The 25,123-nt window shown below is 45.1% G+C and overlaps 1 protein-coding gene across 8 annotated transcripts in view; it reads right to left on the reverse strand.

Annotated features, from left to right (window-relative positions):
• Window positions 1-25,123, reverse strand: part of PLCG1 (phospholipase C gamma 1) — a 102,951-nt gene that overhangs the window by 57,756 nt on the left and 20,072 nt on the right. The gene's annotated exons all lie outside the window — the stretch shown is intronic.

Genomic DNA, 25,123 nt, shown 5'->3' on the forward strand with positions numbered 1-25,123 from the left:
GAAAGGCCCCTGGATCCCTTAGTCACTAGAGAAGGCCCAGGGAAGGGCACCGATAACGTGACTGTCATTATCCAAGGGTCTGGCTACACAGGTGACATTAGCAGCCATTACACACTGTTGGTGCTAGACAAGGCCTAGGGGAGTTGGGCACCTAGCTCTTTGAAAACCCAGACGTAACAAATTGCATTTGCCAGGATAAGTTGAAGGGCCGAGATGGGGAGGCTGCTTTATAAAACCATTCAGCATTGCTTCACCTGCAATAAATCCCGCTCCATTCTGCGGAAGGACAAGGAGCCTGGGCAGGGATGGTGGTGTGGGGGCAATTTAATGACCCTCTGCAACAGAGGTGTCTGTGTTCCACATGCACTGGAATCCAGTTTTCTCCGACATCTCCGCACAGCGACGTGGGGACTGGCGGATCCACCAGCATAGCTCCCTGCAGAGCCAGGGAGCAACAGCAGCTGGGCCTACCCCTGCTTCCGCACAGTCGGTAGCAGAATCGGAGCAATTCCACTGCTGCTCCACAGCCCAGAGAGGTGGCAAAGGAGGACTCCTCCCAACAACCCCAGCATTACCTCCTACGCCAAGCCTGGCACAGGGAGCATTTGGCCCCTAGTTTTTTTTAACCCCTTTCCTTGTTCTTATCCTGACCTGCTTCTCTCCTCCTTAAGATGCTTGTGTTTATTGATGGGGATTACAGAGCCTTGCACAGCCAGCCCCAGTGTCTGAGTGCAAGCTTCCTCTCGCCTCAGCTGTGCACCTGAGCCCTGCTCTCAAAGGGGTTGAGCGGGCATTTCAATCTCCGGGACTTGTTCAGTCCTGGGTTTCTCAGCTAAGAGACTCTCAAGCTAGGGTCAACTGTGGTGGTGGAAATTTCTGTGGTGGGATCCCTTTTTACTGGATTGAGATCCACCAGTTCTGTTCACGCAGGGGCTACTTGAGGTTGCACTTTTTAATGTTTTCCAACTCTCTTTCCCCACAGCCCCCTCCTCACTCAGGTGATCCATCAGATATGGTTTGGCCTAGAATCTCTGAGCTCAGCTTACTCCGCTGAAATCAACAAGGATGGTGCCTTTGGTGTGAAGTCTGGTGGGTTAGCTTTGGTCATAGTCAGGACAACACTTTCTACACTTTGAGAATGCCACTGCGTTTATAAACCCTGGTTGCTCATACTCTGTTACAGCTCATCACGCAGCTGCAAACTTTAACAAGCCTGCATGTGAACCGACAGTATGGAAGAGGGTCAAAAAGATCTGAACTGGACATAGTTTAATACATCAGTCAAAATCCAGGCAGATCAAACACATACACCACGGTGTCACTGATCATGTATTACACTTATTGAGAGAGGAAAATTCTCAGGAAACTCCCATACCACCACACTCTCCCACCCAGTTTAGTTAAGCTGCAGTTTTAAAGTTCAAATCTATAATTTGAGGGACATTTTAAAAATGTGAAAGCAAAGCAAGATTGAAGTTTACTTTTAAAGTTACGTTTGGCTGGAAACACAGGGGTAAATTACTGCAAATGGGCCTTCACACAGCTTCCAAATCCCTGCCAAAATGGTTGACACAGTCCACATTGGCACACTGTATATGCTCTGCCACGATGCTAAAAGCTGCACCCTTCTGCTACGCCATTTGATACTCGACATACCATCCTGTGCACCGATTGCCCACTATAGACAATTCCCACTGGACCAGTCTTCTTTTCTCCTCCAGTTCTCAGCCCCTTCCCAAGATTGTCATGCTGACATCTCAGCTCTTATCCTAGATACCAAAACCCTTCCAAATAGAGTCAAGACCTTATCAAGATTTTCTCTTACTGACTAACACACACACACACAGTCTATATCCACCATTTCAACGGAAGTTGAAAAGCCACATCTATTGCCATCGCCGGCACCTCTACAAGTATCACTATTCCACACATTGTAAGTGGTTCTCAACCTTTCTATGCAGTGATCTCGTGTAAAACAGAAAAGTGTTTTGGGACCTACATCCTTGAGTCTGGCCACAAAAAAGGGGGGGTGATCATAATGTGATCCCCTCCCCAATTTGAGAATCCACGTGTTACATGAGGTGGAGGGTAATTAACATTGTAAGTCATACAGCCCAACCTCTATAGCCAACCACTTTGATCTCATCCACTCTAGCAACACTAACCACAAACCTAACTGTAAGTCCATCACTCACCAAACTAAGTGGGACACGTTAGCACCTTAGCTCTTCCAGACAGAAGTAGAATGTATGTTGCACACAATGAATAACACTTTCATTGGCAAAAGGTACAGAACTATTTGTGTCCGTTACACAACCAATGCAAAGCCTTGTCCAATTGCCATACTCAATCATAAGCATTTCTTATCTGCCAGATATGGATAATATACAAGAGCAGTGGGATATGGGGGCAGAGTTAAGATTATTCTGAGTTCCTAAACATTTCATGCTCACATTTTCAAACAGTTCCCCTCACAAGTGTAACCGCCTCTTAGAATCATTTTACTATTTAAGGCTGTAGTTTTTTTCCCAAGAGAACAAAACAAATAAATAATAAAATAATAATAATAATAATAATATAGTATAAATAAGGTTTTTCCTCCCTGAAATTATGGAAATGAACATACAACCTGCAGTTCAGTTTAATCAAATCCAGTTTAACAAAGTTCCATAGCCTTGGAGCCGCCATGTATTCAGAATCTGTTCCTCTCCTAATTACGAGCTGTTTTTAAAACCATCATATTCTTTGGGTTAAACTACTGACCAGTGTCCCTTTCACTCTTCCCTGCAACCATTCCCACTCAAAATAGATCACACAAGCCACTTCTGTCCACGCTTCCCTTGCATGGATTCCCCTAGCAAGTCTAGTGATGAATAGGAATCACACTGGCCTCTGCCTCCCTGAATGGTGCCAGGTGCCTCCGCGTTTGTATACATCTGCAGAGCTGCAAGCTCAGCTTGCCAGAGCCACTGTACATTAATGCAACACCAGCACATTTCTCTGGCCTTCGCCCAGCCAGATATGGCTGAATACCAAACACATCTGGACGGCACTCAACCGGCCACAGGAAAAGCACAATGCAGGAACCAACAAAACAAAACCTTCCGTGTTCTAATTGTGGCTTATTCCCTACAGAACCAGAGTGAGGTTTCACTGAATCCAAGGTCTGTCCTGCTTCCAAAAAGGAACCGTCCCCACAACCCAACAGGAAATCTCTCGTATTTTACTGCTCAGCAGCTACCAGAGAGCAAATATTTTAAAAAGGTATGAAAAGCAAAAAGTCAGCTACCAAAACCAAACCCTAACTGGAATCCTTGTCATGAAGCATTTCAAGAAACACAAGCCCCTGATTAGGATCGTGTGAGGAGTGAGGTGGAAGAAGGATACAGGGTAGCCACCTGTCCCAATTTAAAGGATTTAAACTTTCGCTTGCTACATGAGTTCAACAGGCTTTGGATCTGGCTCACACAGAAAATCCCAACTTTGCTCCGGGGCAAACATAACCGTATCATTATGGGACATGGAAATGACTGCACAACAGGACAAATCTAAGAAGGAAGCAACCCTAGATGAAGGCGGCAGTGACTGAAAATCATGGCCCTCTCACGGCCCGTTGACGAGGTAACAGATTCCCACATCACCAAAATCACCAGCATGACTGCCAACGGCTATTTCTGGTTCTGCCAACGGGGGGCTCATCACTATAAGCCTTCGTTAATTTAGTGGAATCCCACTTGCTGGGGCTGGACCCGAGACATGGGCGGACTTCAGATGCTACAGCCCAGTCAGGGCTGGCACCAAGAACCTCATGGTGCAGATCTTACATCTGTCATATAAGATACATTCATCTCAGGTTATGAACAGCCGATACGTCAGCCTGTTTCCCCCAGGTGAAAGGTCCGGTGGAAAGGCAGCAGCGAAACCGGGCAAGTTAAACTTCAGTTAGAACCTGAGTGCCCAAACCGTATCAGTGTGAAGACAGCAGGCAGCTATAATGAATGCCAACAGCCTGCAGGATCAGACTGACTGGGGCACAAGAACAGGCTTACGGCTGTGGAAATCCTCCCCACCTCAGACTCGGCTGCCCCAGTGCCATGCTGCGGGGACACAGTGCAAGCTAGTAGGCACTCCCAACACGGAATGGAGCTCCAGAACATCCCAGCTACGATCCTCTCAACACACCCAGCCAAGCGATCTCGCTTTAAGACAGCATCTAGAACAAGGAACGGGATGAAGAGGTTTCAAATTTGATGTGATCTATTTAAGTTGTGCCAAGATAGGACAGGAATGGGTTCACTGTAAATGGAGATAGACTGGCTGGATCTGAATGCAGGAGGGCATGGGGACACCTCACTGTCTGCCTTCCCCAGAGCAGATTCTGGGAAAGGATTTTGATTACCCTCAAAAAACAAGAACCACTTGCTTCCTGGAAAAGTGTTTCTTTAATCCTCAGGGGAACCGAATAATGACATTTGTGAGTCACATTTTCTAGACACCCAATGTTTCCAAGCAATTCAGAATACAGCTTACTGCAAACGTAGGCTGTAATTCTACCCTGGTGTAGCTCCACTCGCTGCACAGACAGGGGAGTAACATGGCCCTTCATTTTAGTGCAGTTTCTTTGGCTGGGTGGAAATCTGACACATCAGCCAACAGCAGCACAGGCAGAAGGCTCTGGGCAGGACAGCAAACAAGCGTGTTCACTCCTGACCATGTATCAAACCACGGCAAGGAACACCTTACTAACCGCAACTCAAGTAACCTGGAACTTGCAGTTGGAGGAACTCTTCATCTGTTACCAGTGGGGGAGCTTACAAATATCGTTAAAACATTGGAAAGAAAGGCCACGACTTGGATCCATTTGTCACTGCACGCCCATACGTGCACACACATTTCAGTGTAACCCGCCCAAAGGGTGCAGCTGATCTCCCAACTGCTGATTCAACTATTTAGGGTTGCCACCTGTCCTGGCTGTCTTGGAAGAACCCATATTTCTGACAGGGCTACAAACCGCCATGAAGTTGATTAGCGTACACCACCGTGTGCCTCCTGTTTGGCACAGGGCACAGCTAGCCTGTAGCAAGAACCGCTAATGACTTCCCAGCCCACAACCTTCAACTCCCTGCCAGTTCCCAGAGAGGGGATCAGTTCTCCCATTCAGGACTGTACAAGGCTCTTTGTAACACTTCTCTTCCCACCTCCTTTTAAGCCAAAGTAGACCCACCACCTCTGTCTAGTCACAGGAATCCCGACGGCACTGTCAGCTGAGTCAACACAGAGCACCAAACTTTATATATATAAATCAAATGGACTAACAGATCCAAAAATAATTCTTCCAAACACACTGTTTCCATGTGTCTACCTACCAATCTCATCACCACCCAGAGTCTGCGATACAAGGGGAATTCCATTCAGGGCCTCTTCCTTAACACAGGGGGGCCTTCCTTGTATTGACGAGCAGCAGTGAAGATATGGTTTGCCTCAAAGCTCTCTATATTGTTCATTCTTCCCTCTACCCCTACCCCCCAGTAATTAATGCACAAGGAGCCAACCTCTTCTCTCAGCTGCACTAATTTCAGTCAGAAGTAACTCCATGGAGAGTTCAGCTCAATGTATTTTACGGGGATCTTTACAGGATTTTATCCATTTTCAAGACGATACTTCATAGGGTAACCAGATAGGAAGTGTAAAAATCGGGATGGGGGGGGGTATAGGTTCCTATATAAGAAAAAGCCCCCAAAATCAGGACTGTCCCTATAAAATCAGGACGTCTGGTCACCCTAATACTGCAGCATTCCACAGTAATGGTCCAACATGGCTTATGAGAGCGACAGTGCAGGGCTAACTCAGTGGTTTGAGCATTGGCCTGCTAAACCCAGGGTTGTGAGCTCAATCCTTGAGGGGGCCACTTAGGGATCTGGGGCAAAAATCAGTACTTGGTCCTGCTAGTGAAGGCAGGGGGCTGGACTCGATGACCTTTCAAGGTCCCTTCCAGTTCTAGGAGATAAGTATATCTCCAATTATTATTATTACAGGCTATTCCTGTGAAGGACTTTAAATACAGGCTGTGGCTAGAAGAGACTCAGCAGCTCGGTCTTCACTGGCTGAACAGGCCTGTTTTTACCATGGGATCACCAAGGCGCAATAGCTGTCCTGCTGTAAAAACAGAGTGGAAACAAATTACAGTTATAGTGTGTGATAAACAAGAGCGGGTCAACCCAGGCAGCCAGTATAATGCCAACCTATAGGCCTTGCAGCAAAACACAACAACTCTTGTGTCTCCATTTGGATTTTGCAGTGAGATAACTATCCTGCGTTAATTACTTCACTTTAAACAAAACAAAAAAAAACCCACGCCTCTGTCAGTGCGGAGAAAGCCAGGGTCTCAGTGCACACCTGACACTTGCATTCATGCAAATATATCACTTTTGGAGAAAAGCCAGTCAAACCAGAAGCTTCTCAGAAACCCAAGCACCCACTCTTCTGGGAGGAACTGATTTCACAGCACAAACTTGTCTCTCTCTGCTCCAAGAGGGAGCAGTGTGACAACTGCTGGCCCAGAGTGCATAGTAGCTCCCTGCTGCCTGTTCTGCCCTCTCTCAACTGCACAGATGCACTTGCATGGGCATCTGGAGAGAATTGGAGTTCAGCACATACAACTTCTCTTTTCCCGTCTCAGCAGCTTCTTTTGTACCATGCAGCAGCAGCAGCGTAGCCACTTTTCAGGGCTCTACTCATCCACCACCTCTAGCAGCTAAAGAATCTCCCCAGCCGGAAGATACTCCTTGGAGAGCAAGTGCACATGTGAAGGCCCTGATCTGACAGACAAGATGCTTTCCCTGAATGATTCTGTCTCCTTTCCGTTTGATAATCATCCATCCACCCAAACCTGTATCGTCCCAAAGAAGGGGGGGGGTTGCAGACACAACTTAAGAGTTACTTCTCTGTTCATATCCAAGCTTCATCAGCCCCATTCATACCAACAGATACAGGGCAAGAATGATCAGTGCTTCCCACAGTCCCTTAGAGTCATGCCTCGGTTCCCACCCCAGGAGAATCCTCCAGCCCAAGGATTTTGCTCTCTCCTCTGTCCCTCCCACCCCTAGCAGCGACTGTAACATCCCATCTGACAATAAAACAAATCCCATCTACTCCCACTTCAGTTCACAAGAGCCACAAATAAACACAGATGACTTAGCACACACCAGCCACCCCCCTAAGGGAAACAGGAAGCCCAGAGCCCCTCCAGAGACTGCAAGCTTGGTCCTGTTTTCCACAAGGAATGCATTGGCCAGAGGTTATTGATCCTTCATGCTTGGGTTGGTTTACACTTTCACTAAGCCTTGTTAGCACCTGCATTCTTGGGATGTGCAGAACGAGTCCCGCGGCTTTATTAACTGGAAGAGGGTGGTTGGGTTGGAGGATTGTGCTGGGGGGATTGGGAGGGGGAGCAGCGTACACCTGGACTGGTGGAGGGGGTTGAAACAGAAAACAGAAGCTAGTCAGCTTGGCGCCATCCGGACGCTTTCCAGTGATTCTGGAACAGGGAACAACTCTCGGGAACACATTCAAGGACGGAAAGCCTAACAGTAGATCCACCCCCAGCTTTGCTTAGCCTCTCAAGTGCCACCCCATGCACAGCTCACCTGCTTACGCCACCTCCCAGCTTCTTCCACTCTGGCTAGCAGGTCAGGGTACTGACTTTAACAACATCCTGCCCCAGGGAGTGGTAATCACCCCTTTGCTCATCAGAACAGCACGCAGCAGAGCGAACTGTGGGCAAACCCACCTAACCTCAGACTGTGGGAAGGTGGTTGGTTTTCTCAGGCCTGCTCCAAGATCTGCCCGCTGGCTGATACAACTATGACCATGACACTGCACAGGGGAGAGGAGGAAGAGAGCAATGGGTCCTGTCCAGGAAGGCTGACTGCTCTTGGGATGCCCATTGTCCACAGTCCCTTTCAGCCAGGAAATGGATGATTCTGGTCTTTAAAATATTGACAGGTGTTAGTCAAATGTCAAACAGCATCCATGGGGAGAGGGATCAGCCAAGAAGAAAGAGGGGGGCAGAGAGCTGGGAGGCAAGATGGAGACAGAGAAAAGGGGGCTTAGATCTCAGAGGAGGAGGAACGGGGCTGAAGGCAGATGTGGGGCAGCTCCAGGAGTGGAGTGCTGGGGAACTCCAGAGGACAAAAGAGGCTCGTGTCCCCTGAGGAAAGTGGATAGAGCTGCCCCTGACATTGCTGTAGGGGCAGGACAGACCATCTGTGCCTGAAGATGTGGAAAATGTATTTTAGACACCCCCTTTGTTTTCCAACAGGCCAAGAATAGACAAATATATGTAAATTAGCAATTATGTTTATGTAAATTTGACTGGTCCCTCACACACACCTTGGATGCATTACACTGTAGACATACTGGGGCAGAGACCTTGGCTCCTTTGCTTTGCACGGCATGGAGTGCACCAAGGCCCTGCACTGCACTACCAGAGAGATGATCCTCATAGACTCATAGACTTTAAGGTCCGAAGGGACCATTATGATCATCTAGTTTGACCTCCTGCACAATGCAGGCCACAGAATCTCACCCACTCCTGTAACAAACCCCTAACTCCATATTCTCCTCAGACACACCCAGTTACCCACCAGGCTCGGGAACCCAAATTTACCTCAGGTCAAAGTGATGGCAGACTGCAATTGTCATGCGTTTCTAAACCTTTGGTTCTGGTTTCCTATTTAAAACTGGTTTCAAAAGAGCCTTCAGCCAATGTCCCAAGGGAACTGATGGGTAAAGAGTGAGGCGGCAACAAAGGAAGTCAAATCATCTGCTGATGGTTGAGTATGTCCTCAGTCGTGGCAAGAACTACAGAACCACAAGGTCCTCCCCCTGAGTCTCCAGCATCCTTGGGAGCAGCAGAGAGAGCCACACGCAGATGGTGACCACAGATTGACACACACTGGTGGTTTTCTGAATTCCATTCAGCTGCGGCCGGCCGGCTTTCACTTCAGCAGAAGCCAGCGTGAGTCTCCAAGTAGCTTGGACTAACCATGCCATTACAGCGGGGTCAGTGTCTTTGTCGCGGAGGTCAGTAAAGCCCATCCAGGAGTCCTTAACATTGACTGAGGTCTTAAGAAGCTCTCTCTCAGGGAATGGAGATGTGAAGCGGTGCCCATTGTCTCTTCACATGGAGAGAGTCCGCTTCTCAAACTAGGTGATGGCATGCCAGTGTTTTACCATAGCATTCACATCTGGCTACTATGCTTTGCTTTCTGTGTTTTGCCCCATGTTGGCTCCCCCCATGTCATGTCTAACCCGACCTGACCCCCTAGGAAGAAGTTTGAAGCCTTCTATGGACCAGTCAGATTCCTACAATCCATCCAAACTCCCCTCCCCAGGAACTGCTCCGACTGCTCTCAATAAGCACTGCTTGGGGCTGGTTGAAAGCTTTCACATTACAGTTCGTACAGCATTTATATTTGTTCCTGCAGCTGCCCTTGTAAGTCAGGTCCACAGCTTGTCCTGGAACCTTGTGCTGGGTGGATCAGGGCAAGTTTAGCTTCACAGAGCTGGGTGATGATGTTTTCTTAATTCCACAAAGGTTTCCAGCACCTTAATTCCCTCCCTTCTCATGTCCTCAGCAACGAGATGTTTATGGCATACTAATGCCATCAGCCTCTAGTGTAATTTGAAGAGCAGCTAGCAAAAGACACAAAAACTAACAGAAATTTTTTTTTTTGAAGTACATCAGAAGCAGGAAGCCTGCCAAACAATCTGTGGGGCCACTGGACGATCAAGGTGCTAAAGCAGCACTCAAGGAAGACAAGGCTGTTGTGGAGATGCTAGATGAATTCTCTGCATCTGCCTTCACTGTGGAGGATGTGAGGGAGATTCCCACATCTCAGCCATTCTTTTTAGGTGACAAATCTGAGGATCTATCCCAGATTGAGGTGTTATTACAGGAGGTTGTGGAACAAACTGATTAATTAAACAGTAATAAGTCATCAGGGCTAGGTGGGATTCACCCAAGACTTCTGAAGGACTCAGATATGAAATTGCAGAACCACTAACCGCGGTACGTAACCTATCACTTAAATCAGCCTCTGGACCAGATGACTGAAGGATAGCTAATGAAACGCCAATTTTTTTTAAAAGGGCTCAAGAGGTGATCCTGGCAATTACAGGCTGCAGAGACAATGCATAACTCTTGATGAGTGGAGTGGGGGGCACAATTTAAAGATTCGAGGTGGGCATGTGACCACTCCACATGTCGCCTCTGGGCTGAGGAGCAGCAGGGAAGCTAGGAGCACCAGGGCAGCAGCGAATGACCAACTCGGGGAGCATCTCATGGCAGACAGGCTCCGTGGGCAGGGGCCAGCTCCAGGGGGCGTTGCCAGCTGGTGCTCGTCTCCTTCAGGGGAGAGGCAAGAGCACATCAGGGGTGCGACTCGGAGCTGTGCTGCCTGCACTGCTGGAGGAGTGCCTGGCCATACAGAGATGGCCCAGCTTGGGAAGCATGGCAGGCAGGGATGCTGGGCAGCCAGCCAGCACCCCAGCGCCCACAGTGCAGAGAGCCAGGACCCAAGCGGCTCCCACCAGCTCCTGGCAGGACATGACAGTTTTCAAACTGTAGGGCGCATCCCCCTTGGGCCACCACACAGTTTGAAAACCTCTGTGCTAAATGGAAGGCAGAAATCTGGGTGGCAAGGGACGGGGGACAGGACCATGACCTTGTGTGCCCCACCCCATGCATCGCCTCTGACAGGCTGGTAAGTCTAACTTTAGTACCAGGGAAACTGGTTGAAACTGTAGGAAAGAACAGCATTATCAGACACAGATGAACACGATATGTTGGGGGAAGAGTCAACATGGCTTTTGTAAAGAGAGATCATGCCACACCAAGCTATTAGAATTCTTTGAAGGTGTCAACAAACATGTGGACAAGAATGATCCAGTGGATATAGTGTACTTGGACTTTCAGAAAGCCTTTGACAAGGTCCTACACCAAAGTAAGCAGTCATGGGATACGAGGGAAGGTCCTCTCGTGAATCATTAACTGATTAAAATATAGAAATCAAAGTGTACAAATGAATGGTCAGTTTCACAGTGGAGAGAGGTAAATAGTGGGGTCCCAGGAATCTGTACTGGGACCAATGCTGTTCAACATATTCATAAATGATCTGGAAAAAGGGGTAAACAGTGAGGTGGCAACGTTTGCAGATGATACTAAAGTTAATAAGTTAAGTCCAAAGCTGACTGAAAAGTTACAAAAGGATCTTACAAAACTGGGCGACTGGACAACAAAATGGCCAACGAAATTCAATGTTGATAAATGCAAAGCAATGAACATTGGAAAATATAATCCCAACTATATATACAAAATGATGGGGTCTAAATTAGCTGTTACCACTCAAGAAAGAGATCTTGGAGTCACCGTGGATAGTTCTCTGAAAACATCTGCTCAATGTACAATGGGAGTCAAAAGAGCTAACAGAATGTTAGGAATATTAGATAATAAGACAGAAAATATAACAATGCCACTAAAGAAATCCGTGGTTCTCCCAACCTTGAATACTTCATACAGCACTGGTAACCCCATCTCATAAAAGATATACTCGAATTTTAAAAAGTACAAAGTAAGGCAAGTAAAATGATTAGGGGTATGGAACAGCTTCCATATGAGGAGAGATTAAAAAGACTGGGACCGTTCATTTTAGAAAAGGAGATGACTAAGGGGGAATATGATAGAGGTCTATAAAATCATTAATGGTGCAGAGAACATGAGAACAAGGGGTCACCCAATAAAATGAATAGGCAGCAGGCTTTAAAAAACAATAGGAAGTAAGTACTTCTTCACACAACGCATAGTCAACCTGTGAAATTTGTTGCCAGGGGATGTTGTGAAGGCCAAAAGCAGGGTGGATAAAAATCAATTTTTTTTTAAATCAGATTTTTTTAAAATTTAAAATCAGATTTTTTTTGATAAAATGCTTTTTGAGGAAAACACTTCTCTAAAGATAGTTTTAATTAAGATATATCTTTGAGCTATAATGTCTCATCATGGAATGGGGATTATAAATTCTAATTCTACAGTATGAGACAATCTATTCATGTAATGTTTAAGAAAAGTTTTGTAAATGAGTTCCAACAGTTCATGGATTAGGAATCCAATCTTTTGTGGTTCCAGGGGCTTCTGTATAGATTATTTAGGTTCATCTTTCTATCTACCCAATGGGACTCAGTGCTCAGTCTAGAAGATACCATCAGAGATGCTTAGTTTTGCAGTTCTCAAACTGTGGATTTGTCTCTCCAGACATAACATGCTTGTTAACAGCAAAAATATTTTTAAATAAATAAAATATACAGAGGTGAGAAATAACAGACCTCAACCCTATTTTCCCTTTGCAAATTTGTGTACACAGAGTCAATCCCTTACCTCTCTCTAAAAGTGCAACGTTTCAAAAAGTTCAACAAATAGAAGATTGTTGGGGGCGGAATAGATCTGGACAAGGAGAAGAAGTCTGGAGATAAATGTGAGACGGGAGGGACAGGCAGTAGAAACAAAGTGAAACTGTTTGAGCAGCATATTCCAGAAGTCTTGAGGTCTTTCTGAGTGTAGCCTTCATTGATTTGAGATCGACCATACCATTCCCTCACTAGAAGGGAAAACCTATAATGGCAGCAGGCTGTAAATGAGACCCAGTTTGGGAATATTTTAATGAAGTTCCTCTACCTGTGGGTAAGACAAAATGCGTGCAAAATGCAAACAGTGCAACAAAGAAAAAATGCAAGGCCTGGTTGCTAGAATGAAACAACATCATGAGAAGTGTTCCTTCTCAGGAGGAAGCTGCATTGAAGATGATGATAGGAACATATGTGAACATGCAGGATCTTTAGGTTGGTAAACTTTTTTATTTCATACTTTTTTCTTAAGGACTGCCTGTCTTCCTTCTGGACTATTCTTGAATTCTCATGTTTGAGCAAAAAATATAGTTGTGATAAAAAATAAATAGCTGAAATAGGCAGATCTTCCTTTTACAATTTCACCTTTAAAGTAGTACTGAGTGTCAGTGAATGCAATGAGTAATACTAAATGAGCAGTATGGTAATAATAATTAAATAACAGCATTGACTTATTTTGTTTAGGAGAATCCATCCTCAACATACAGGATTCTGAAGACTATCCACCTTCAAGATCACTATCATCTTCTATAGTTTCAGAGTAATCTGCCAATGACAGTGTTTCAATCACATCATGTATGTCACATAGCCACAGTAGATGGATTCACACTTGATCATTACGTGTTAGGTTCACTCCCTCTGAGGCACCTGGCATTGGCCACTGTTGGTAGACAGGATAGTGGGCTGGATGGACCTTTGGTCTGACCCAGTATGGCCATTCTTATGTTCTTATATCACTTGTAGCAAAAAGGAAAAAAAAAATCTACATCATCCAGAAAAAAACATAAGTAATTTTGTGATAAGAACCAGCAGATTACAAAAAGAGGTAATTGATGAAAAAATTGCCCGATTTGTTTATGCAACAAACTCTCCTTTCCATATGATTGAGAACCCATGCTTCATTAACATGGTTCAGTCATTAAGACCATGATACAGTTCAACCAACAGAGCCAGATGTTGCAGGCAAATTGCTGGATAAAGTGTATGAAAGAAAAACTGAGTAGTGAGCAAAAGGTCTAGAGGGTACAATTGTTAACCTGAGTCTTGATGGGTGAAGCAATGTCCACAATGATCCTGTTGTATGTGCTTGTGTGATGACAGAAGAAGGGAATGTCTTCCTTACAGAAACAATTGATACATCAGGAAATGCACACACACGAGAATACTTACAAGAAGTAGCAGTAAAGGCTATAACAAACTGAAAAAAATTTCAAATGTCTAGTACGCAGCTTGGTCACAGACAATGCTGTAAATATAGCCAAGATGAGAAGAAATTATTTAGAAGAGAGTCCCAAGTGAACATCATATGATTGCAGTGCTCATTTGATGCACCTCCTAGCCAAAGATTTCGGTGTTCCAGAAATAAAGGCTAATGTTGTTGAATTGCAAAATACTTCCGTAACAATCACTTTGCAGCAGCTGCTCTGAAAAAAGTGGGAGCACCCAAGCTAACTGTCCCACAAGATGTGCACTGGAACTCAGCAGGGGACTGTTTTGAGCACTATATCAAGAACTGGCCTAATCTGATGACAGTCTGTGAACAAAATTGTGAAAAAATAGATGGCTCTGTCACAGCCAAAGTTCTCAACATTGGGCTTAAGAGAAATGTTGAACACATGCTGAATACCCTGAAGCCTATTTCTGTAGCCTTGAACAAAATGCAGGGAAATAGCTGTTTTATTGCTGACGCTGTTGAAATTTGGAAGGAACTGAGTGAGATCTTAAAAAGAGAAATATGCAATGACTGAGTTGAATTACAAGCATTAAAAAAAACAAATGGGACAAGCACTATCTCCAGCTCATTTTCTTATAAATATTCTCAATACTCAGTACCAAGTCAAACCTTAACTGCTGAAGAAGAGGAGTTAGCTATGACATGGACATCCAGCAATCATAGAATCAAAGAATCATAGACTTTAAGGTCAGAAGGGACCATTATGATCATCTAGTCTGACCTCCTGCACAACGCAGGCCACAGATTTCACCCACCCACTCCTATATCAAACCTGTGTCTCAGCTATTGAAGTCCGCAAATCATGGTATAAAGACTTCAAGATGCAGAGAATCTTCCAGCAAATGACCCATGCCCCACGCTGCAGAGGAAGGCAAAAAAACCCCAGGGCCTCTGCCAATCTGCCCTGGAGGAAAATTCCTTCCCGACCCCAAATATGGCGATCAGCTAAACCCTTCATAATGCCAATTATAATAAACTTCAGAGCTAAGGGTGAACCATTCAAGAAATATGTTTGCTGATGAGGTTTTAAAGAAAGTCACACCACTGAATTGGTGGAAGTCACTTAAGCACTTGGATTCAGAGACTGTTGAAGTGATAATCTCACTTTTAACAACAGTAGTTTCTTCTGCCAACGTAGAAAGAATAGTTTCTTCCTTTCATTCCAAGTTGAGAAATAGTTTGGGACCTAAAAAAGCAGGAAAGCTAGTTTTTCTTTTCCAGATTATGAACAAACAGGAAAATGAAGGTGAAGACGACTGAGTTAGCTGCAGAAGCCAATATTTTAAGTTTCTCATGTTGACCTGGCTGACATAGTCGATTTAAATTTTTTTTTAATATTTAATTTAACTATTTTAGTTAAAGCAATTTTAACAAAAACAAATTTGATTTTAAAAAACTTGAATGTTTAACTAAATTCAAAAATTCATATGCTTGTTTTATTAAAATATTATGTTTGCTGTTGAAGAAAAAAATCCAGAATACTTAATGTTATTTTAGCTAAATAAAACTATTTAAATGTCTGTCTGATTATGGTTCTCTTTCTAATACAGCATGGCAAGAAAATCCTCCAAATATTAATGATTAACCTGTTTAATTGGATATATTTATGAAGTCATTGGGAGGTGAACTATCTTCTTCAATTACCTTTGGTAAATGAAATAACTAAACAATCATTCATTTTCTGATATCGCTGTAAAACTAAGCTGAAAAGTTTTCAAAATAAATCACTTAATATATATAGTGTGTACCATCTAAAAATGAAACCTACATCTATCTCTGAGTTGTGAAGAATATGTTGGTTGTTCTAACCTTAATACAAGAATACACTTTTATGTAGAAATCCATGATTAAATCAAGTTTTCCTGACAAGTGATTTAAATCATGGCCAAAAGTATAATTAGGTTAAAAAAAGAATTAGGTAAGTTCACGGAGGATAGGTCCATTGATGGCTATTAACCAGGATGATCAGGGACGCAACCCCATGCTCTGGGTGTTCCTAAATCTCTGACTGCCAGATGCTAAGACTGGAAAACGGGGGATGGATCACTTCATAATTGCCCTGTTCTGTTCCTTCCCTCCGGGGCACCTGGCATTGGCCCTGTCAGAAGAAAGGATACTGGGCTAGATGGACCATTGGTCTGACCAGTATGGCCATTCTTATGTTCAGTTATACCACTACTTTCCAATCTGGACCTCAGGAATGCCAGCTCAAAGCCATTAGCATTCAGGGGGCTGCAGAGATGTAACCCTGCACAGAAATTACAGGAGAGCAGAGAGAAAGACTGGTCTAGTGGTTAAAGCACTAGCCTAGGAAGACCTGTGGCAGGCCATGGACTGGAACCCAGACTTCCTGTATGACCTTGACCCAGTCACTTAGCTTCTCTGTGCTTCAGTCCCCCATCTGCAAGATGGGGATAATCGCACCGCTCTACCTCCCAGGGGTGTTGTGAGAATAAGTGTGGTAAAGATTGTGAGGAGCTCAGATACTAGGATAATTGGGGCCATATGAGCACGCTGGAGAGACAGATAGTTTTCTTGCACTCGGGAGATGGAAAGGGCCCAGCTTGACGTTAAAACAAACATCTTGTCATCTGAGCCAATCCAATATGGACTCAATGAGACGCAACATGCAGAGAGCCCCACAGTACCATTTTTTGCTGCCACCTTACAGGCCAGAATCCCACGTTAGGGAAGGTCAGATTTGGGGTCTGTGTACTGCTGAACAAGATTTCTTTGAAGTGGTCAGGTTATACCAAACCACAACTATGCTTAATGTCAGTCTCTGCTAGACTCATGGACCCCACCTACCTATAGCCTTAGTCTTCTCTGTCTTTTTTACTATATGTGCTTAGGCTGCCCTATTCATGAGGAAGGATCCCTAGAGCACAAGTAATGATTTCCTGTCTCCAAGTCAGACTAACCCAGGGGTTCTCAAAGTGGGGGTCGGGAGATGAGGTTATTACATGAGGGGTCACGAGCTGTCAGCCTCCACCCAAACACCGCTTTGCATCCAGCATTTATAATGGTGTTAAATATATTTAAAAGTGTTTTTAATTTTGGGGGGGGGGCGCACTCAGAGGCTTGCTATGTGAAAGGGGTCACCAGTACAAAGGTTTGAGAACTACTGGACTAACAGGATGATGTTAATCTTTAAACCACGGTGTAATTACACTAATTGGCTTTTCAGAATCAGGCAAGCGCTTAAATAAAGAAGTCAACATTTGACCTCACAGAGAAATCAGCTTTACCTAAGGCCATTATAGGGTCAAGTTTTTAGACACCATTCCTTAGCCCCAATTGACATGGGTTTAAGGTTGGTTTTTGGGGGGGATGGATTTTAGTTACACCTCTACCCCGATAGAACGCGACCCGACATAACACGAATTCGGATATGACACGGGAAAGCATCACCCGAGCCCCGTGGCTTTACCGCGTTATATCCGAATTCGTGTGGAGCCCCGAGCCCTTTAAATCCCCACCCGAGTCCCGCTGCCAGAGCTCAGGTGGTGATTTAAAGGGACCAGGGCTCCTCACAGCAGCTCAAGCACCAGGCAAATCCCCGCCGGGGCTCTGGCAGCCGGGCTCGGGTGGTGATTTAAAGGGCCAGAGGCTCTGGCCACTGTGGGGAGCCCCGGGCCCTTTAAATCCCCGCCCGAGCCCTGCTGCCAGAGCTTCAGCAGTGATTTAAAGGGACTGGGGCTCCCCACAGCAACTGGAGCACCGGGCCCTTTAAATCACCACCGGGGAAGCCGGTCCAGTCTGGTACGCCGTACCAGACCAAACCTAATATAACACGGTCTCACTTATAAGGTGATGAGATTTTTTGACTCCAGAGGACCGCGTTATATCGGGGTAGAGGTGTATTGATATTTGTGGTCATTTACAATAAGACATTACATTGCTTTAAGAAATTTTAAAAAGTGATTCAGAGATCCCTATGGTCAAATCAAACCAAGAATCAAAACCGAATGGCTGGACCAACAAATTGAGATGGGAGGCCTGGCTCTGCCACATTTCAAAATATACTCTAGGGTGGCAGAAATTAGATCAGTATTGGAATGGCTCTCTAACGGAGAGAATCCATTATGGATACAGATTGAACAGAAACTGGCAAACCCAATCTCGTTATATAACTGTGCACTGAACTTGTATCCCAAAATTCTGCCACCCATGAATAAGCCCCATCGTTTTCAGTTTAAACCGATTTTGATCGAAAAAATCCCGGGTTTTACAAAGAGTATTGTGTGTTTCTTTTTCCGATTTTCACCCTACTTTGGTATCATTCTATATATAAAAAATAACTTATTTTATTAGGAAAATACAATACATTATATGAGCGATATGTGTTATGATAATACATTAGTCTCTGTGTATATGCAAAGCTGCCTGTTGAAGTAAGGTTATGTATTAGTCTAGAAGATACACACAATAAACAAACAGGAAGGCACGCAAGCTCTGAAGTGTGTGCACATCTGAACATAGTGCTGAATCTCATGCCCACCATGTACACATTTCAAGCTGTTAGCAGATAATGGTTTAAAGATTTGACACACTAAAATGGGAAGCAAACGAAAATCTGTCTCAGACTACATTTCAGAACACGAGGAAGTATTCAAAAGTTTAAAAATAAAACAAAACAGGAGAAAAGGATGAAGTTGAGTGTACGCACTGCAAACCGTGTGGCCCAATTACTAAATGTAAATATTTATAGGCTAATAGTTCTAAGTCTACAAGAGTAAACTGTTTAGTCAAAGGAAAAGTTTTATTTGGGGATTAGAAATATTGTTTTCTTCAACTCCGAGGTGGCATTGTGTTTTGAGTTCTGTTTTAGTTCTGCAGCAAATTACATTGAATTCCACTCATCAAAGCATTAATCTACTGAACACTTTTTTCCCCTGTCCTTCCGTCCACCAAAATAAACCCCGATATTTATCCAGAAAAGGTCAGTTTTTTTGCCCTGATTTTCACCTTTTTGGTTGTTATAGTAATAAACACTGATAAATTCCCAGGAACGTTTAAATAACATAAAAAACAAAACCGAAGGGCCCTACCCGTGAAATATCACCCACCACTTAAAGTGGGTTTAGTTAGAAGGAATTAGCCTATCCCAGTCTTCCCCTTGTACCCCTTCTAAAATCAATCTCTGGTTGCAAGAAAACTGTATCAGTCCTTAAAGTTATTTCAAATTTAAAACTCATTCAACCGGCACATAATCACCCGATACAAAGCTTTCCACGTACACAACATGGACACCCCACATTCAACCAAGCACTGACTGCATGTTAATTTTAAAATTTCCCCATAGCTTGATGGGTTGATTTGAAAGACAATTGCCTGGGAAGTGAGAAAGAAAATAAAAATGTGGTACGGTTTTAAATATATTTTGGTAGAAATAAGAGGAACAAATTAATAACCCAGTGGTAAGTTTCTCCTCAATCAGTGTAACAGGGCGTGTGTTGAAAAGGGAATGTTGCAATTTTCCTTGCAATACCTCATTAGAAATCGGACAGGTCAGACATATGGGCCTTGTCTATACAGGAAAGATGCACCGATTTAACTAAAAAAACCTCAGATTTTAGAGCAATATAGTAAAGCTAGGTTCAAACCCCTGTAGGAGACACTTAAAACTGATCACATCTGTCCTTGTATCAAGTTAGCTTACTCCAGGTCCTGACATTGGACACATCGCCCACCTCCTTGAAAACACCCCACACGTGACTTCAGTGAAACCACTTACCTGAAGTCAAGCAAGTGCTTACACGTTCTGCTGCACTGGGCCAGAGTGCTCAGCACCTTGCAGTATTGAGCCCTATCTTGACATCATCTCATATTTACAGAGCCCCTTCCATCTGCAAGGATTCCCAGGGGCTTTGCAGCCTGTGTATCGCTTCTCGGCCTCATAGCTAGAGGGATGAAAACATTATCTATGCACAGGTGACTCACCCCTGAAATGCAGTCACCTCTTGGGTAGAAGGCAGAAGACGCTAAACAGTGCACAGCAACACTGAACAGCAGCTCAGGTCGGGAAGTAAAGAATACCACATCCAATTGTAACTGCAAAGGGAATTTAGGTCGGCAGTGACTACTCGATTCTGAATTTGGCTAGGATGCTGAGATTAACGTCACTGCTCTTAAGAAAAATGTTGTAAGATCTTTAATAGCAGTGGTTCTTGAACTTTTGTACTGGTGACACCTTTCACATAGCAAGCCTCTGAGTGCACCCCCCCCTTCTAAATTAAACACGCGTTTATATATTTAACACCATTATAAATGCTGGAGGCAAAGCGGGTTTTGGGGTGGAAGCTGACAGTTTGCGACCCCCTATGTAATAACCTTGCGACCCCCTGAGGGGTCCTGATCCCCAGTTTGAGAACCCCTGTTTAATAGCCATGAGGCACCACAACCTACCTTTTACATCTCATTCAAAATAGAGAGAGAAATAACCTCAGCACGTGTTATAAACCAGAGTGGGGAGGTTTTGAATTACACAGATTTTTAAAGATAGGGATTACATCTCTCCCACTAACATTTACATGGTTTTAAAAGCTACAATAGCTCAACCTCCAAACTCTGCGCACCTTCCTCCACTGTAAATCAGACAGCGCCAGAATAACACAGATCTAATTAAAAAATAATCAATCTTTAGCTTGCAGATGGAGATTAGAAAGCACTGGGGTTACCGTTTCCTCACTACCACCGTACCTATTCCCATAACTGTCTTCAGCATTTTTCGGTGCACCAGGGCTATTGGTTTCAGAGTAGCAGCCGTGTTAGTCTGTATTCACAAAAAGAACAGGAGTACTTGTGGCACCTTAGAGACTAACAAATTTATTTGCGCATAAGCTTTCGTGGGCTACAGCCCACTTCATCTGATGCATGCAGTGGAAAATACAGGGCTATTGGGTTTCTCAAGGACATGCATATCCACATTGTTAGCCATAGGTGCTGGAAGCAGATGTGCTGGGGGTGCTGCTGCTTCAAGTGGTTTCCATCCTATACAGAGTTCACAGTTTGATTCAATGGCTCTCAGCACCCCCACTCTACAAATTGTTCCAGCCCCACTGTTGTTAGCTGTCTGGTTTATTAAAGAGCGGCAAGAGTAACCCAGTCGAGGCCCCACATTTGACCTGCCTTGTTCTTCCTGGGTGAGAGATGCTGCTAAGAGGAAGCGACAATGAGTCCTGCGGCACCTTATAGACTAACACGTATTGGAGCATAAGCTTTCGTGCGTGAATATCCACTTCATCAGACGCAACTTATGCTCCGATACGTCTGTTAGTCTATAAGGTGCCACAGGACTCTGTCACTTTTTACAGATCCAGACTAACACGGCTACCCCTCTGATGCTAAGAGGAAGTTATCTCTGGATTCTAGTGTCTGCAAAGCCCCAAACCCAGCAATCCTTCCCCCCTTCAAGGAGAAATAAAAATGAACATGGAAAAGCTGCTATTTTAGTGCAATGCAATGGACAAGCTCCCCCTTCTGTTCTGCAGTTGAATAACCATCCCAGCACTATCCCCAATAATGCTGGTGCTCTCATGAACGGAAGGTCAGATTCTGCCACTCTAACTTCATGCACAAGCAATAGCACGGACTCAGGTAAAGACATTTGCTTTGGGACTCAGGAAAGCCAGGTTTAGTTGTCTATATAGGAAAGATAGACAACTTTCCTGTATAGACACAGGATTCCAGTATGACCCCGGGCAAGTCACAATCTCTCTGGGCATCCATTCTCCATCTGTAAAAATAGGGAGAACAGTATTTCCCAAGCTCAGTGGTTTTCAACCTGTGGTCCGTGGGCCCCTGGGGGTCCACAGACTATGTCTAAGATTTCCAAAGGGGTCCGCACCTCCATTCGAAATTTTTTAGGGGCCTGCAAATGAAAACAGATTGAAAACCACTGCCCTAAACTCACACAGGTATTGTGAAGATAAATACATTAATACTGGCACAGATACTACTATGAGGGATGCCATGTACATAAATAGATTACACTTGTACTTCTTGCATAGCAACATGCTGCACAACATGAATAAGGCTGGCAGATTTGTACTCAATAGGAGTCCTATTAATGGAGTCATCAGAAAACAAATCAACGTTTGCGCTAAGCTAGCGTATTTGGTTGACATGTGCAGTTAGATGACTGCTGTATTCCTCTTAGCCCCATCCCAGAAGTGGATGCATGCAGTGTGCGTGCAGGTAGACGCCTTTGGGATGGAAGGTGCTATGCAAATATCATAAGATACTCAAGATGGGACCAACCTGGAACACCAGAGTTCCCCACTCACCCTGAACTCTGGGAATGTCCCAGTCTGGATCTAGATCTGAACACAAAGGCTTGAGTCCCTCACTAATAAATATCTGCCAGTCGATACAGAACAAAAGACGTCTACAGGGGCAGGATCTTTACTTTCAAGCTCCTACAATGTTTTGTGCAACCAGGCGATGTCAGTGTACTTTTAGCAGATATGCTGTGCCTGGGAACCAGCCCTTTGTTCCCAACCCCTGCCAAGTGTGGTTCAGGTCAGCTGTGAGATGAGCAATATAGGCAGCACCTGGGGTATGCTCCCCCGTGCCGTAGGCGCTTAAGATGCTCCGTGTGGCTTCGCTGTGGGTGCTGCTATTTCCTGCCTTAATCTCTAGATGTTGCTGCCTCAGCTTCATTTCTGGCTCACGTGCTCTGTGTCTTGTACACTCCAGCATTTGGTAAACCCCCTCAGCTGCACAAATCATTATCAAACAAAGTGCAACACGTGATGCAAGGACAGACAAACAGATTAGGACCCCTGCTAACTGAAGCCAGCTGTCACACACAACAGGCATTTAGAGAAGGCCTCGAGTGGGAGGAGAGGGTGCTCAGAAAAGGGTCTTCCTCTCCTTTCGCCCTGACTCCGCGTGCCCTGCCCCCACATGCAGCATTCACCCAGTGCACGTCCAGCACTAGAGACAGCGTTCCCAGTTAGCTATACAGCTCAGGAGGGACTTTTTTGAGGGGGTTGACTATCGATTCCAAACCACATGACTCAGCTCCTCAGAGCGGAGGGTCCTTTTTCATTCCAGTTTATAACATGGTACAAGGGGAGAGAACTGTTTACAGGAGGCTCGGGAGCGAGGAGATCATCTTATAGTCCAATTTCGCGCATCCCCACCCCCAATGCAATGAACGGGGTTGGATCAGCATGCGTGTGCCATGGGCCCAGGAGAGGGTGGAAGACACAGAACTTGCTCAGCGATCACTCCATTCCTACAGAGAAATTTACAAAATTCCTTTCCAAATAACCTGCTTTTCTGCTGGGCTAATAGGCAAAGCCTCATCAGGCTGCCTCTGAGCGACTAGGTGATCCAAGAAGCTGAATGATGACAAGCTTTCATTAAGCCCAAGTGATGCCCAAAGCAAAGGAAGTAAAGGGACAGGGACAGTACACACAGGCATCTGCTCTGAAGAGAGCTGGGGGTTTCTGTCATGCTTGGCTCAGGCTCAAAAGGCCAAGCCTGTGACCAGGTCTGCACTAGGCAATTAGGACCGCATAAGCACATCGCTCAGGGGCGTGAATAATTCACACCCCTGAGCAGCGTAGTTAAGCTGATCTACGTCCCCACGTAGACAGCGCTAGGTCATCAGAAGAATTCTTCCATCCACCTAGCTACTGCCTCCTGGGGAGGCGGATTAACTCCAACGATGGGAAGCCCCTCTATTCCCCGATGGGAGTAGCCACTATCTGGCTGGTGTAGCTCTTCCGGCGGGACTCAGGGAGCAGGGCCAAGTTGGGAGACAGCATGAGCTAGTGGAAACGGCACCCGACTGGGAGTCAGGGGACCTGGGCTCTAAGTCCTGGCTCTGCCACTGATGTGCTGGGTGAGTATCCCCTCCCAGTGCCTCTGCTGCCCCGCCCCCTCTCCATCTGTCCTGCCTATTTTACAATGTAAGCTCTTTGAGATGGGGACTCTCTCACTATGTGAATGTGCAGCACCGAGCACGACACACCTGCAGTCTTTGCTGGGGCATTTCAGTGCTAGTGGAATAGAAACACACCACAAAAAAGCAGCAAACCAGGAAGTGCCCTAAAGCCCTTGTTTAAAAAACAAAGCAAGCAAGCAAGCAGGGCCTGGGTCCTAGACTCTAAGAGGCTGGAGTTTGTTTTGTACAGTTGCACTAGACACCAGGACTGGGAGCCAGGACCTCCGAGTTATAAGCCCAGCTCCTCCACCAAAACCTGGTGCCCTTAAGCACCTGACTTCACATCCCTGACTCAGTTTCCCCATCTGGGACAATACTCGTTTACCTGCCTCAAGGGGACACTAGAAGGGTTAAAGCACTTTAAAGATGTAAAATGCTGTATCAGGACTACAGGAAATATCACATTGAAATGGAATATATATATACGTGCGCATGACATGAGGGAGAGTTGAGACTTTCTACGAAACCCACCACTAGGCCTGAGGCTAATTGGCAGACTTAGCAGTAGAGCTATAGGTACTTTATGGCAAATTTATTCAAGGGATTTTCCTGTTCACCTGATGGCTTCTCCTCTAATTTGTTACTTGAAGTTACTCTCTGACTAGTTCTCAGTCTTGTTTGGAGGCATGTCATCATGAGATCTCCAGACAGGAAACTCAAGCTCTTCTTAATAAGGTACATGTTATGGTGCTGTTCCCTGATTGGATGAGCTGGTACAAGGGGAGGTTTCTGGGGCAAGTAGGAATTTGAAATTTGTTCTCCTACGAACACTCTTCAGTGCTCGCTTAAGATTTGCTGCCTCTACAAATGCTCTCGCCAGGAAATTCATGGCGAGTGAACATGAGAGGGGGGATGAACACAGACGAAGTGGCAGTGCTTAAAAAAAGTGAGTGAATCCTGCAAAAAAATAAAATAACCCAGCACACCTGCACATTTGTTTGTCTGTTTTTTTAACAACATTTGAGAGATGTGCCTAGTCTGTTAAATACATGTAATCAGAGCTTTCACTCAATTTAATAAAATTACTAGAAACGACATAGGTGCAATAGGGTGACACCCTGATACACAGAGAGACGTGATGACAATATTCTCTTTGCACAAAAGCTCCCTGTTGTAATGGCTACCAGGGGTGTGTGCAGGGATTTAAATCTGACTGCTTTTGGAGGGGCATGTTCTGTGCCCCTGCTGCAGCCCCGGGGAGGCGGAGGAGCTCACTCTCCCCACCGCGGCCCTGGGTGCCGGAGGAGTTCTGT

Source organism: Mauremys mutica, chromosome 13, assembly GCF_020497125.1.
Source record: "Mauremys mutica isolate MM-2020 ecotype Southern chromosome 13, ASM2049712v1, whole genome shotgun sequence".
Taxonomy (NCBI): Eukaryota; Metazoa; Chordata; order Testudines; family Geoemydidae; genus Mauremys; species Mauremys mutica.